This window comes from Schistosoma mansoni, chromosome 4, assembly GCF_000237925.1.
Source record: "Schistosoma mansoni strain Puerto Rico chromosome 4, complete genome".
NCBI classification, from domain to species: domain Eukaryota; kingdom Metazoa; phylum Platyhelminthes; class Trematoda; order Strigeidida; family Schistosomatidae; genus Schistosoma; species Schistosoma mansoni.
Genome location: NC_031498.1, coordinates 9,582,264 through 9,595,421, shown reverse-complemented (window position 1 = coordinate 9,595,421; position 13,158 = coordinate 9,582,264).

The window sequence follows — 13,158 nt, the reverse complement described above, 5'->3', positions numbered from 1 at the left end:
GTACCATAAGATAGAAAATAACATCTGTACAAGATTTAGCCAAATGTAGCTGTGAATAGGGGGAACAGTAATCAATAGACTGGGGATAACTCAAGAATGGTAAATCTTAAAATAATAGCCTACGGGTCAAAATAAAGCTCATAATAAGAGGGACGCGAATATGACTAGTTTAGTTATTTAGCAATCATACGATAAAAATATATGCATAGTATTGGCTCATAAATAGATCCCAAAGTTACCATTCACTATTGTTATCGGGATGTAACATTATCCCTATAATATTTTACCACATAGATGAGTGGGAGTAAACAAGAATTATTTGTATACTGCTGGAAGACAGCAGCTGTGAGGTTACCGATCGGTACCCGCTGCCTCATATTCACGATTTGACAGCTACCTTGAAAGGTACAACTGTCTTTTCGAAAATCGACTTGGTTAAAGCTTATAACCAATTACCGATGGCACCTGACGACATTCCTAAAACCGCCATCATCACTCCTTTCGGTCTTTACGAATTTCTACGAATGCCTTTTGGTTTAAGAAATGCGGCTCAAACCTTCCAAAGGTTTATAGACGACGTCTTCCGAGGTCTCAACTTCGTACATGCGTATGTTGATGACTGTCTAATAGCAAGTCCGGACAGAGAATCGCATCTCAAGCATCTGGACATTGTTTTCGATCGACTCCAAAGGCATGGCATTACTGTCAACATTCAGAAATGCCAAATCGGGACTAACTCCTTAGACTTCTTAGGACACACTATTGATGCCCAAGGCATCCGAGCAAAGTGGCGGCCATTCTGGATTACCCAGAACCGACCACGATCAAGCACTTACGAACTTTTAACGGACTTGTAAGTTTCTATAGACGGTTCATACCCAAATGCGCATCCCTCATGAAACCGTTAACCGATCAGCTTCGTGGAAATGCAAAATCAATTAGTTTAGACGACACAGCCCGTAAAGCATTCTCCACAGTTAAGGAACACATCGCTAAAGCAACCCTGCTTGCTCATCAGGACACTCAAGCGCCCATTAGTATCGCCGTAGACGCATCCGACTCAGCAATCGGAGGAGTCTTACAACAATGGGTTAACAACTCGTGGCAACCTTTAGGATTTTTCTCCAGACGGTTGCTAGACGCGGAATCTAGGTACAGCACGTTCGGTAGGGAACTCCTAGCTATGTATTGTGCTGTACGGCATTTCCAACATTCCATCGAAGGAAGAGAATTCACGCTTTTTACCGATCACAAACCTCTTACCTTCTCTTTAAGTTCATCTTCAGATAAGTACTCACCGCGAGAGTCTCGACAACTCGACTACATTTCGCAGTTTACTTCAGACATACAACACATTTCTGGAGCTAACAATGTAGTCGCAGACGCCTTGTCTCGAATAAGTTCCTTGAACAGTTTCCAAGGAATCGACCTTCTTAAACTCGCTCAGCTTCAAAAAGAAGACATTGATCTTCAGCATGAGTTATCCTCGACAACTCTTAAACTAAGTATTAAGCAGATGGGAACAGGTAAGGAGACCTTACTCTGTGACACATCTACAGGTAGGGATCGTCCAATAGTACCAAAACATTATCGACGCAACGTCTTCAATACGTTGCACAATCTTTCTCATCCAGGTGCTCGTGCAACAGTCAAACTTATAGCCGAACGCTTTTGTTGGCCTGGCATGAATAAAGACGTGAGGGAGTGGGCACGCTCCTGTGTAAGCTGTCAGAAATCTAAGGTCATAAGACACAACAAATGTCCCTTAGGCTCTTTCAAAACCCCTGACGCTCGTTTCGACCACGTCCATCTAGATTTGGTAGGACCCTTACCCGACTCGAACGGATACTCATACCGATCGAGGTTACCATTAGCACCATAGAAAGCCTCTGTGCTCATACTCAGTTCTACTACTGTCATCGGACAGTGTAATTTAAGCCTTAGAGAGGGAACCGCGACAAGATTTCACGAGAACAAAAATCTAGGAATTTCGCACCACCAAATTTTGACATAAATTCAAACCTTCTTTCAAGTTGTTCGTATAGACTAGTTCATATGAGAAAACATATCTAGACTATTGTCCCAGTTTTTGCTACTTCCAGTTACTTTATTTCAACCAAGTTAATAGCCTCTCACTTGCTTAGATTTAGGCGCCATTAGAAGGCTATGTTAGCTTACACTACTTTTGCTTAAGGTGTTTGTTCCCTCAAGTATTTCTCTACAATTGATGGTTGAATTTTCAAAAGTTCGTATGTTGTGTCACTAAAATTCATTAGTTTCCGAGGAAGTGATTAGCTAGTTATAGATATTATCAAGTAAGGAAGGAGATTAAAGCTTATTGTGGTAGGAAACTGGTAAGAAGGAATAAAAAAACAGGTTGTATATGAAGATACAATACAACAACAGAATGTACGAAACATTTCAAAAGGTATATGTGAAAGCAGATCATCAAATATCTGCGTTACCAACTTTGAGGCAGCACGGATAAAAAAAACTTGATAAAATTATCAGTTAGCATTTAGGTTATGTAACAGAAATTACCTCGTCATAACAATATTACACAACGTCACTCTAAATAATATCTCTTGTGAGTAAGAAGAGAAAAAATGGGATTTTGAAAAAGATCTTTTATTTCTCAAGAACAGATAATCCAGTTAGTTAATATTATAGTACATATAGTACTTTATAAAACAGATAAGTCATCCCCCACTTTATAATAATATTGGAATGTTAAAAGTAATAATAATAACTGTTGTTGTGGCTATCTCAACAAGTTATAATAATACTGACTTGGATGAATCCCCAATAATTTATAAAGAAAATAGCTATACCTTACTACAAGATAGGTATTTCTAAACGGAAACCTACAATTTCAAAATAAACATGGTGAATATGGAGGATCCAACGAGGGGAGTTGGAAAACCCTGATTCCAAACCAATGGTGCACATGATTTCCAGGATCCTGAGGGAACAAATGGCGTATGAACCTATTGTTGGTCACCCGCTACCATTGAACTGCATCTCCTGACGTTGCTCCACTGCCTTGTGGATTAGACCGTCAGTTCAAAGGCTCCGGGTGTGCCCCCCTAAGAAAACCACCCGCTTCGGTTTTGGCGCCCGGGTAGTATCACATCCCTTACACATATCAATGATAACTGCTACTGGCCTCATTGTTATTATGTGGCGCATATGTATTTGGTGCCCCCTTGTATCAATATTCATGTGTTTAAATAAATAAACAGACATGGTACAAAGGGAATATAGATAAATGCCGAAAGTTGAATTGCCGAAGATTGAATTCTTTTCAACCACCTTCGACTATTTCGGTAAAACAGAAGCTTACAGATATTTAGATGTGTATCTTCATCATCGAAAAAAATCATGTCTGTTTCGAAACTTGAACTTGTATTATCACAAATAATTCATTTGAATACCACATTTTACGATATACATGGGTTGGTTGTAAAATGATGAACAGTTTATCCCTTGGTTCTCGTTATGGGATAAAGTTTACCAATCAGGAATTTCACCATGGTTGCTAAGCTAAATAGTGTGATATATCAATGAATCGTGTTAATAATTCAAGAAAAAAATTAGTCCAATTGATCATTTTCAACTTCCACAACCATTGATTCTTAAAAATGTATGCTCTAAAAATATCAATGTATTAATGTAACTTTTATCAAGAAAACAGTCCATGTAAATAAGGAAGTTTGCGCTAAAATAAACCATTTAAATTTAACTTATCCTGAGCAAAATTTGCATGTAGTATCACAATTGATTGATCCCACAGGGCGCATCAGTTCGCTAAAGACTAGAAGTACACTTTACTGACGAGTGGCTACTAGCACGGAGCCTAGGTCGAGAGTTTTCTGTCGACTACCACCAAACAGCACTTTACACATATGGCCATTTTAATATTGGTTTGTCCATATCAAAAAAGTAGTTTATCGACTTCAGATTACAGAAAATATTAAGCTTTTTGACCATATATGGCTTGGTAAATTTGTTCATTAGCATGAAATATCAATAATCGATTAAATTTACATCAGGGAATTACTTTGTCATGAGTTGTTTGAAGAAATAACATGCAAACCTATGAAACCGGATCGCATCCACGACTGACGTTTAGATAGTCTTAGTTGAATCATCTGTTATCAATGAAAAATATCCTTAAGTTTAAAGGGTCAGTTTATATTGGAAATGTGTGAAATATGAAACGTCAATTAACCACGGAATCCATTGTATTTACTATGAGTATGTGGTACAGTTCATTTCCAAATTAAATCAAAAAGTGTAAACAAAAATGTTTCAACATTAATCACTGGAAACTGTTGGGATGCATTGTTCCTTTGCTGTCAATTTACTGTTTAACACATGCTATAAAATGACCATCCTTTACCTCAACTATGGCTACACTCCAATTTCATTCAATTTACGATATGATGCAATGATCATTCAATGCTACTGATTATAGCTATTTCCTCATTTATGGCTTTGTACTAGAACTTCAGAAACTCATCTTGTAACTAATCACAAATGTGCATACAATTTTCATGAGGATAAAATTAAAGCTATTAATATTCATTACTTAGCTTCTTTAATTAATAAACCCTCTAACTTTTATAAATTAATCAAAATTACCTTAGATTGTTCTGAAATAAATGTAATATCACCAGAAATTCGAAAAAAATAAACTATTTCCCTAGAAAAATCTATATCGTAGTCATGTTAGTTGAAATTAAAACTACTAGTTCCTCTTATTCGTAAGTAATTTAAAACGATTAAGTGACATATCCTTACCTCTTACAAAAATTAACCATTATCTTGAATATTCTATTGATCTATTTAAACCCTCTCGTTATATAAAGAAACTTTATTTCTACAGTAAATAACTTAGTATCTGTGTTCCACAACATGTATATCAATTAATAAATCCTTTTGTTATAGTTACGGTGTCACTATCATTAAAACCTAATGTGTCAGTTAAAATTATTAAAAAGATGTATATTTCCTGACTAGTGATTACTAAAACTGTAAAATCTAATGTTAGGGGATTCATGAGATATTTTTCATAACAAATTTAGGAAAACCTCAGCCACTGAACGATTAAAATTTCTCATCTGGTCAGCTGTTCATCATGATAGAAATCGAAAAACAAATTCCCAAGTAGCCTTTCATCAATAAAAATCTCGTTTATTCATTTTAAATAAACACTGTGTAAGATCGAAGCATTTTGAATTGATCTGAAATAACTTACACAACTTTTAACTGAATAAACGTTACGGAACACCTACTGTAGTGAACAAGAAGACGACTGGGGACAATCGTCTATCTCACTAAAATCTGATAACCATACAGTAAACAATTAATTTGCAAAATAACAATCAATTGTCTCAATCTTGACTGTTCCTTCCGTAAATATCGATCCATCTTCTCTGGCTTCATTGTTCATGCATTTTCATACCGATTGCGCTTCGTTCCTGTTCTTTCCTTATCGATCTTCTGCCAAAATACATTCTATGCCTGACCCTCACCATATACTACTTATGTGGATATAAGTAACCCACACCACACTACAACATCAGTTGTAACACTAATATATTGCATTAAAATTCAACAATTCAGGCTGCTGCAAACAAGCCTACTTTTCCTGTGATTATCCTCGTTGATATACTTATCTGGTTTATCAGTGTTATAGCCATACACGTGCAAGCACTATTTCAACCTTGTTTTTTTATTACTTAAAAGCACATGTTTACCGTCGGTTCCAGTTACATTTGAATTTGTCCCGTATAACAGATTTTTTCCAAAAGATCGAAATATAGTCTAACTTTTTTCCATAGCATGTAGATTTTAACACGAATAATTTTCAAATCGTACACAAAGCCAACTTAAATGAAATGACGTAAACGATTGTGTAACCAGTAGTTCATTGAAAAAGTTTATTTAGAAAAATAACTGAACAAATACTTACTGTTTATAAGTACAAATTTTTGGCTTTTGTTTAAATAAAGTTACTATTCATATGTATCGAAATGTCTGTGAATAAAATAGAATAAGCCGATACTACTTACACCAGAATTTCTAATAATTTTTTTATGGTTGACTGTTACCGACTCACTTAACTGCATCAAAAGTACACATTACCAAAAACAATAGGTCTACAAGATACTAGGATTTAAAGATAACTTAATTATGCGTTGCTAAACAATACATGTAATGAGACACCTGTCTCGTACTTGTTTGCAAAGTTGATATGATCCAGTTACTGTACAACTGAATATTTTATTGTGTTAAATCTTAATAACAATACAATACCACTGATTCTATTTCAAATTTAACTTCTTCATTGTGTCTAGTTGAACATCAAGCCCATTTGGGAGTGGTAGTAATTCGTCAAAACATATATACACGAGATACAGTTTGTTTATGAAACAGTCTCGTTAGGATAACAATATCACATAAAGTTGTTTTGGATAACCCTCACTAATCTGTAAACGATGAAGTAAAAAACTGCATAATTTATTGATGAAATTAAAAGTTGGTTGCTATTTAATATCGACAACAGTGAATCCTCTGGTTAGTACAGATATATAAAAGAATTTTATATGTATGATAAACTTCCGCATTCAAAGTTTAGCCTTCCAACCAAACTACGATATTGTGTGACCACCTTCCATTGTCTTCAGTGGGTAACTGCCTCACAGTCGACATAGTTGACATTAAAACCACTGGTTCATCGATGATGCTGACCAGGTACGTGGAACAGGAAAGAGGAGAGTGAGCAGTCTCGTCTGACTCCGAGCCTCACTTCGAATGCATGTGTCGGCTGTCCTCCATGCACCACTTTGCAGTGTAGTCTGTCGTATGAATTCCGGATGATGTCGACAATCTTATCAGGTACACCATAATGTCGAAGAAGTTTCCATTAAGTCCATCTATCCTCTCTGTCAAACACTTGTTCATAGTCAGGGAAGTTGATGTATAGTAATGAGTTCCATTCAACAGATTGTTCAACGATGATCCGTAATGTCGCGATTTGGTCTGTGCACGATCGATAATTATGGAATCCAACCTGTTGATCTCGAAGTTAGGTGTCTACTGAATCCTTCATCTGGTTCAGCAACAGTTTGTTTGGAACTCTTCCTGTTACTGACAGTAGTGTCATATAATTGTTTGATATTCCTTTCCCTTACATCAATTTACGCTGTCCTTGCTAGCTGTTTCACGTATTTCAGTTTGTCAACTCAAATGCTCCTCTTCACTCTCGTGTTCGCTTCAGTGTATTCAGCTTGTGGTTTGACTTTCTCTGTTCTCGTTCGATTGTTGTTAATTTCTGTCTTCTTCTTCTTCCTTTGTTGAATCGTGTCTAGAGCTTCGATGGAGATCCATTCGTTATGATGATGCTTGTTGAGGCGCAGAACCTCGTATCACGTTGAAGTTAGTGCTACTTTCATCTCTTTCTAATTGTCCTCCATAGTAGATTGATTTCTCTTATTTGAGTAGATTTTGTAAGGCTGACAACCTGTTGCTGAGAGTTATTTTGAATTGGTTGAGATTGTCAGTATGTTGAAGGAAGTCTGTATTGAACGTTCGTAATGCTGTTTGTTCAGTTGTCCAGTGCTTGTTTAGCTTCAGTCTCATCTTGACAACCACGAGTTGGTGGTGATCTGAAGTGATGTCAGCTTCTCTCCTAGTTCTCACGTCTTCCATTGACCTTCTGAAGATTCTGGTGATGTAAATATGATTTACCTTGTTGTTCGTGATGTGATCCGGTGAGAGCGATGTAGCTTTGTGAAATTGTAGTGCCGTGCTTCGTGAATCGTTCACCTCTATAACTGTCATAACACATATCTTAACTGTGAATAAAATCAGAAGGCAAAGAGAAGCGCTAACTATAGTTTTATTGTCAATTGACGCAGGCCAGAATGTTTTAAGCACACGAGCAAATACTAGCGAGCGAAGCATAAATGACACGCATTGGCCATGGCGGGTAAGCCAACTCGCTTTAATCAAGCGTTAATCAATATTTATAGTCAGATACGAATAAGTAACAGACATATGATGAATAAGATAAAGAGTGTACACACACATACGCTCATATAAAAACAGTCATGGTCAATAAGTGAATAATTAACAAGGTCAAAAGGTGACTCAAGATGGATATGTAAATTGGCTTGTCCAGAAGCTAGAATAAGATATACGGGCTTAACATATCAACCGACACTACAAATTCATTTGTGGGGGAATATAGTGACACTTATAACCATTTTGTTTAATGCACAGTAAATGTTCAAATCTATCAACACTTTCATCCCCTTCTCCTAGTTGGTGTCGTCCCATGATATTATTTCCCTGAAGAAGTCCAGACAAGTTAGCTGGACGAGATTTCCTATCAGGATTGTCAGGTTAAGGACATCTAATTCTTAGAAAAATGAGTTATACGTTTTCTAAATTCTACGGACAAGTAGAGAGGTTTTGATGGATTTAGCTGAAAATTATCACAGAACCATTTTTTTAGAAGGAAGAGACAAGGCTTGACAGTAAATTAGAAACAAACATCGTAACTTTATATTCGGAAGTTTTATCTGAAAATTCGCTGTAGGGACTAAATAACAAGCGATATGCCTTAAGTTATGACTATTATACCAAAAAACGAATAGAATATATTTTATTTGGTCAATTTCATTTAGCTTGTCACGACTAAACAACAATTACAACAGTACGGAAAAATTATTTGGTGACATGGCTTAGCTACTTTTAAAATCCCTAAGAAGTAAAATATTCTTAATTAAAATCTGAGCGTAAAATAGTTATTTGATACAATAATATTGAGTCAATTAGTGAGTCTACTTGTTTATACTGAACTTTTCTTTAAGTGGAAACATCCTAGGATGGGAAATACACTAGAAAAGGATTTTTTGACCATAGACTCAAGTGTTATTTTCGATCTGGAGAATTGTTGTACATTTTTCTACAAGTAATAAATCCTATAAGTAAACATAATATAAATGACTTAGTTTTAATTAAAAATGGAAACAAATGTTACAACTTCTACTTTTACTGAATTATTGCTGACTAACTCTTCGACAACAAATTACGTGGAGGCTCTAACTGACTACATCCGTAACGAATATTAAGTTCCCATTAGCCTTCCAGATTTTGATGCTTTCGAAATCAAAGGACGACTTTTGAACAACCCAATAAATTTAATAATCGCCGAAAAAAACATCTGAGTTACAGCTCCTTTTACCGGTACATATATTTTCGAATCAATTAAAAGCAACTCATTTATTGGCTAGCTATTTTCTCTGGTTGACCTTGAGACTAGTGACTTCAGATGAGTCACTTAGTCAGTTTGGGTTATTTTAAACGCGTTTGGCTTTTGCCAATGAACTAAGATGACTGAAACTAGTATGATAGTTTGGAAATGACTTAGTCTCTTAACCTTGTAATTACATCAATCCAATATTTTATTTCCAATTGAAAAGAATGAGTATATTAACCTACAGATAATGATAAACAAACTACTCGAAATGATAACAGTTCGCAACGAACTGAATAAGAGTGTCTAAAAACCCCAGCTAAGTGTAACCAATGTATTCTTCTCTACATTTCCCTTCTGAAAAAAAGTAAATGGGTATTTTTACTGTTATGATTGATTAATTCCACCAAGGATGACGTTAACAAAGAAACAAAGAAACCACGACGAACAACAGAAGCTGGTGTTGGGGACGTTATTTCACTTAATCCAAAGATTGTAAAACACTAGCATTTTTTTCTCTATTTGTTCTATAAATCATGAGCTTTCGTTTGGTGTATGATTCACTGTCATACCACTTTCTATTCCAAGGCTACTGTAATTTAAATGTAACCTTTAGTATTCTATTTTTCTAACCTAATGTCCAGTTCTGGAAATAACTGTCTTTTTCTAGTTGCTTGTGCAGTGTGGTCATCTATTTAATCGAGTAGTGTTCCAGTTGATTTGTTTCCTATATCTCTCTCACTTGTCAACTAATCAAGGGATAGGATTATTTTTGTCTCCCTATCCGAGGCAGATAGTTTCATTTTGAGCTCACGCATACTAGCCCCAAGGTTAAACCAGCTAACCTATCGTTCAAGGTCTTAGTCTAGATCGATACAAGTTATCTTCTGTATATTGTTGGGTAGGCAGGTCAAGGACGTAACAAAGGATATTTCAGAACTTTCTGGGTTGATAAGTGATAAACACTTCTAGACACTAGTCAAGGACAGCTAGACAAACCAAGAAACGACATATCATCTCAACCTATGTTTTATGTTGCATAACAATCAACACACTTTTTCGTAGTTACTCAAGAATTATACCAATGTAATCTATACATGTGATTCTATGTTGAATAAGATGGTATCCTATGCATTTTCTCACTTCTCATAAAGGCATATTAGTTGACATAATTACAGAATTTTATAAGCTATTTGATGATGAAAATAGCTGAACACGGACGGTCTCATAGATTCCTGTGACCACCTGAACAACACTTATCTAAATGTTTTGTAGTTAAATATATTTCACCATGATCCTAAGCATCAAGTTAAGCAATGCAAATCGCTTCATAATTAAACTAGAAATCACAGGCCTATCAGACATTTCCAAGTAGTTTAGAATAATTCTTATGATAATCAAAAATGTCTCCAAGATATTATAAAGTATTTCCCGAAATGTTTGATCTTTCTGTAAAAAGTAGTCATTACATGATCCATTAGTGAGTATAGAAACACGTTCTGACAAGAACGAGAAGTTGCTATCCGTATATGATCAATTTGTACAAAAGTTAACATAGTACGCAGTTTCCAGACGAAACCATCAGTCTATTACAGCTTTTTATATCGTGATGACGATAAAATTAAAGTGTAGGTGTTTAACTACTGATGAAAGCTGGTAGTAGTATGTTAACCTAACTTTACATAAATGAAATCAATTTCCCACCATGAATCATCTTTTAAATGAAGCTGTGATTTATGCTTTACAGTATCACATGTTGTAAATAATAAAAAGATTATAACAAAGAATAAAGTTCGTTTTAGATTAAAACAAATTTCCTATAAGTGGAAAACTACCGTTTTTATGACGGGTAAATCGACCAACCCCCATGTCTAGGTCCTACAGACTACAAGATAAAACCACTAGATAACTGACAAAATATATGAGCAAGCATTACTGAATTTAAGCTATTGTACTCTAAGTATTCAGCTAAAATAGTACGGCTATGAATAACTTGTTAACTGACATGAATAAACTATCGATTATGGAAATGAAGATCACAAATTATTCAATAACCCTTCACTACTCCACGTTGTAATAACTTCTAGACATGATGAATATAGATAAAAATTCAAAAGTTTGCCATCCCACTTGAATATGTCCCAGCGATATGAGCTTTTTCAATAATAATTCTACGTATTAACAATAAACTAGACTTTTCAATAATAAAGACCCAACTGAACGTTTAATCATTTATATGATGATACAAAGACAGAAATCTAGGAGTATATTACACATCACTTGATAACTGACGTTTACTCGAATATTGAAAAGAACAACTAAGATGGGGTTATAATTACTTACTTAATTACTTACTTACACCTGTTACTCCCAATGGAGCATGGGCCGCAGATCAGCATTCTCCAACCCACTCAGTCTTGGGCCTTCCTTTCCAGTTCTACCCAGTTGTTGTTCATTCTTCTCATATCCGCTTACGTTTCTCGGCATAATGTGTTCTTTGGTCTTCCTCTACTCCTTTAATCTTCAGGATTTCATGTGAGGGCTTGTCATGTGACACAGTTGGGTGATTTCCTCGATGTGTGTCCTATTCACTTCCAGTGCCTCTTCCTGATTTCTTTCACCACTGGATGGAATCTGGTTTGTACTCTCCCACAGTAACTTGTTGCTGATAGTGTCTAGCCAACGGATCCGAAGTATCTTGCGTAGACAACTGTTGATAAACACCTATATCTTCTGGATGGTATCCTTCGTTGTTCTCCAGGTTTCCGACCCATACAATAGAACTGTCTTCATATTTTTATTGAAAATTCTGATCTTGGTGTCGGTTGACAGACAGTTGTTTTGAGTTCCAGATGTTCTTCAGTTGTAAATATGCTGCTCTTGCTTTGCCGATCCGCACCTTTACATCTGCATCAGATCCACCGTGTCCATCGATGATGCTGCCCAGATATGTAAAGGTTTTCACATCCTCCAAAGCTTCTTCGTTAAGTGCAATTCGATTGGTGCATGCTGTGTTGTATCCGAGAGTCTTGCTTTTCCCTTTGTTTATATTGAGACCTACTGCTGCTGAGGTCACTACTACACTGGTCGTCTTCTTCTGCATTCGTTGTTGCGTGTGAGATAGAAGAGCCAGATCATCTGCGAAGTCTAAATCGTCAAGCTGCATCCTGCCTCTCCAATGTATCCCGTGCTTCCCTCCAGATGTTGACTTCTTCATAATCCAGTCGATCAGCAGGAGAAAGAGAAAGGGTGAGAGTAAGCAACTTTGCCTGACACTGGTCTTTACCTCGAATGACTCGGTAAGTTGTCCTCCATGAACAATTTGGCAGTTCAATCCGTCATAGGAATTCCATATGACATTGACTATCTTCTCAGGCACGCCGTAGTGTCGAAGAAGCCTCCATAGTGTTGCCCTGTCCACGCCATCAAGTGCTTTCTCGTAGTCAATGAAGTTGATGTAGAGTGATGAATTCCATTCAATTGATTGTTCCACAATGATACGTAGAGTTGCGATTTGGTCTGTACACGATCGATCCTTATGGAATTCATCCTATGGGTCTCGAAGTTGGGCGTCCACGGAATCCTTCATTCTGTTTAACAACACCCTGTTGAAGACTTTTCCTGGTATTAAGAGACGACTGGTGTCCCTGTTGTTTTCACACTTGATGAGATCTCCTTTCTTTGGTATCTATCTTGGTGAGGTGTCCTTCTTTCCAGTCTGTTGGTACTTGTCCTTCATCCCAAATCTTTCTGAAGAGAATGCGGAGTATCTTTGCAGTTACTGAAACATCTGCTTTCAGTGTTTCTGCTGGAATGTTGTCTGGTGCCTCTGCTTCGCCGCTCTTGATTTGTCTGATGGCCATGCGGATCTCTTCAATTGTTGGTGGGCC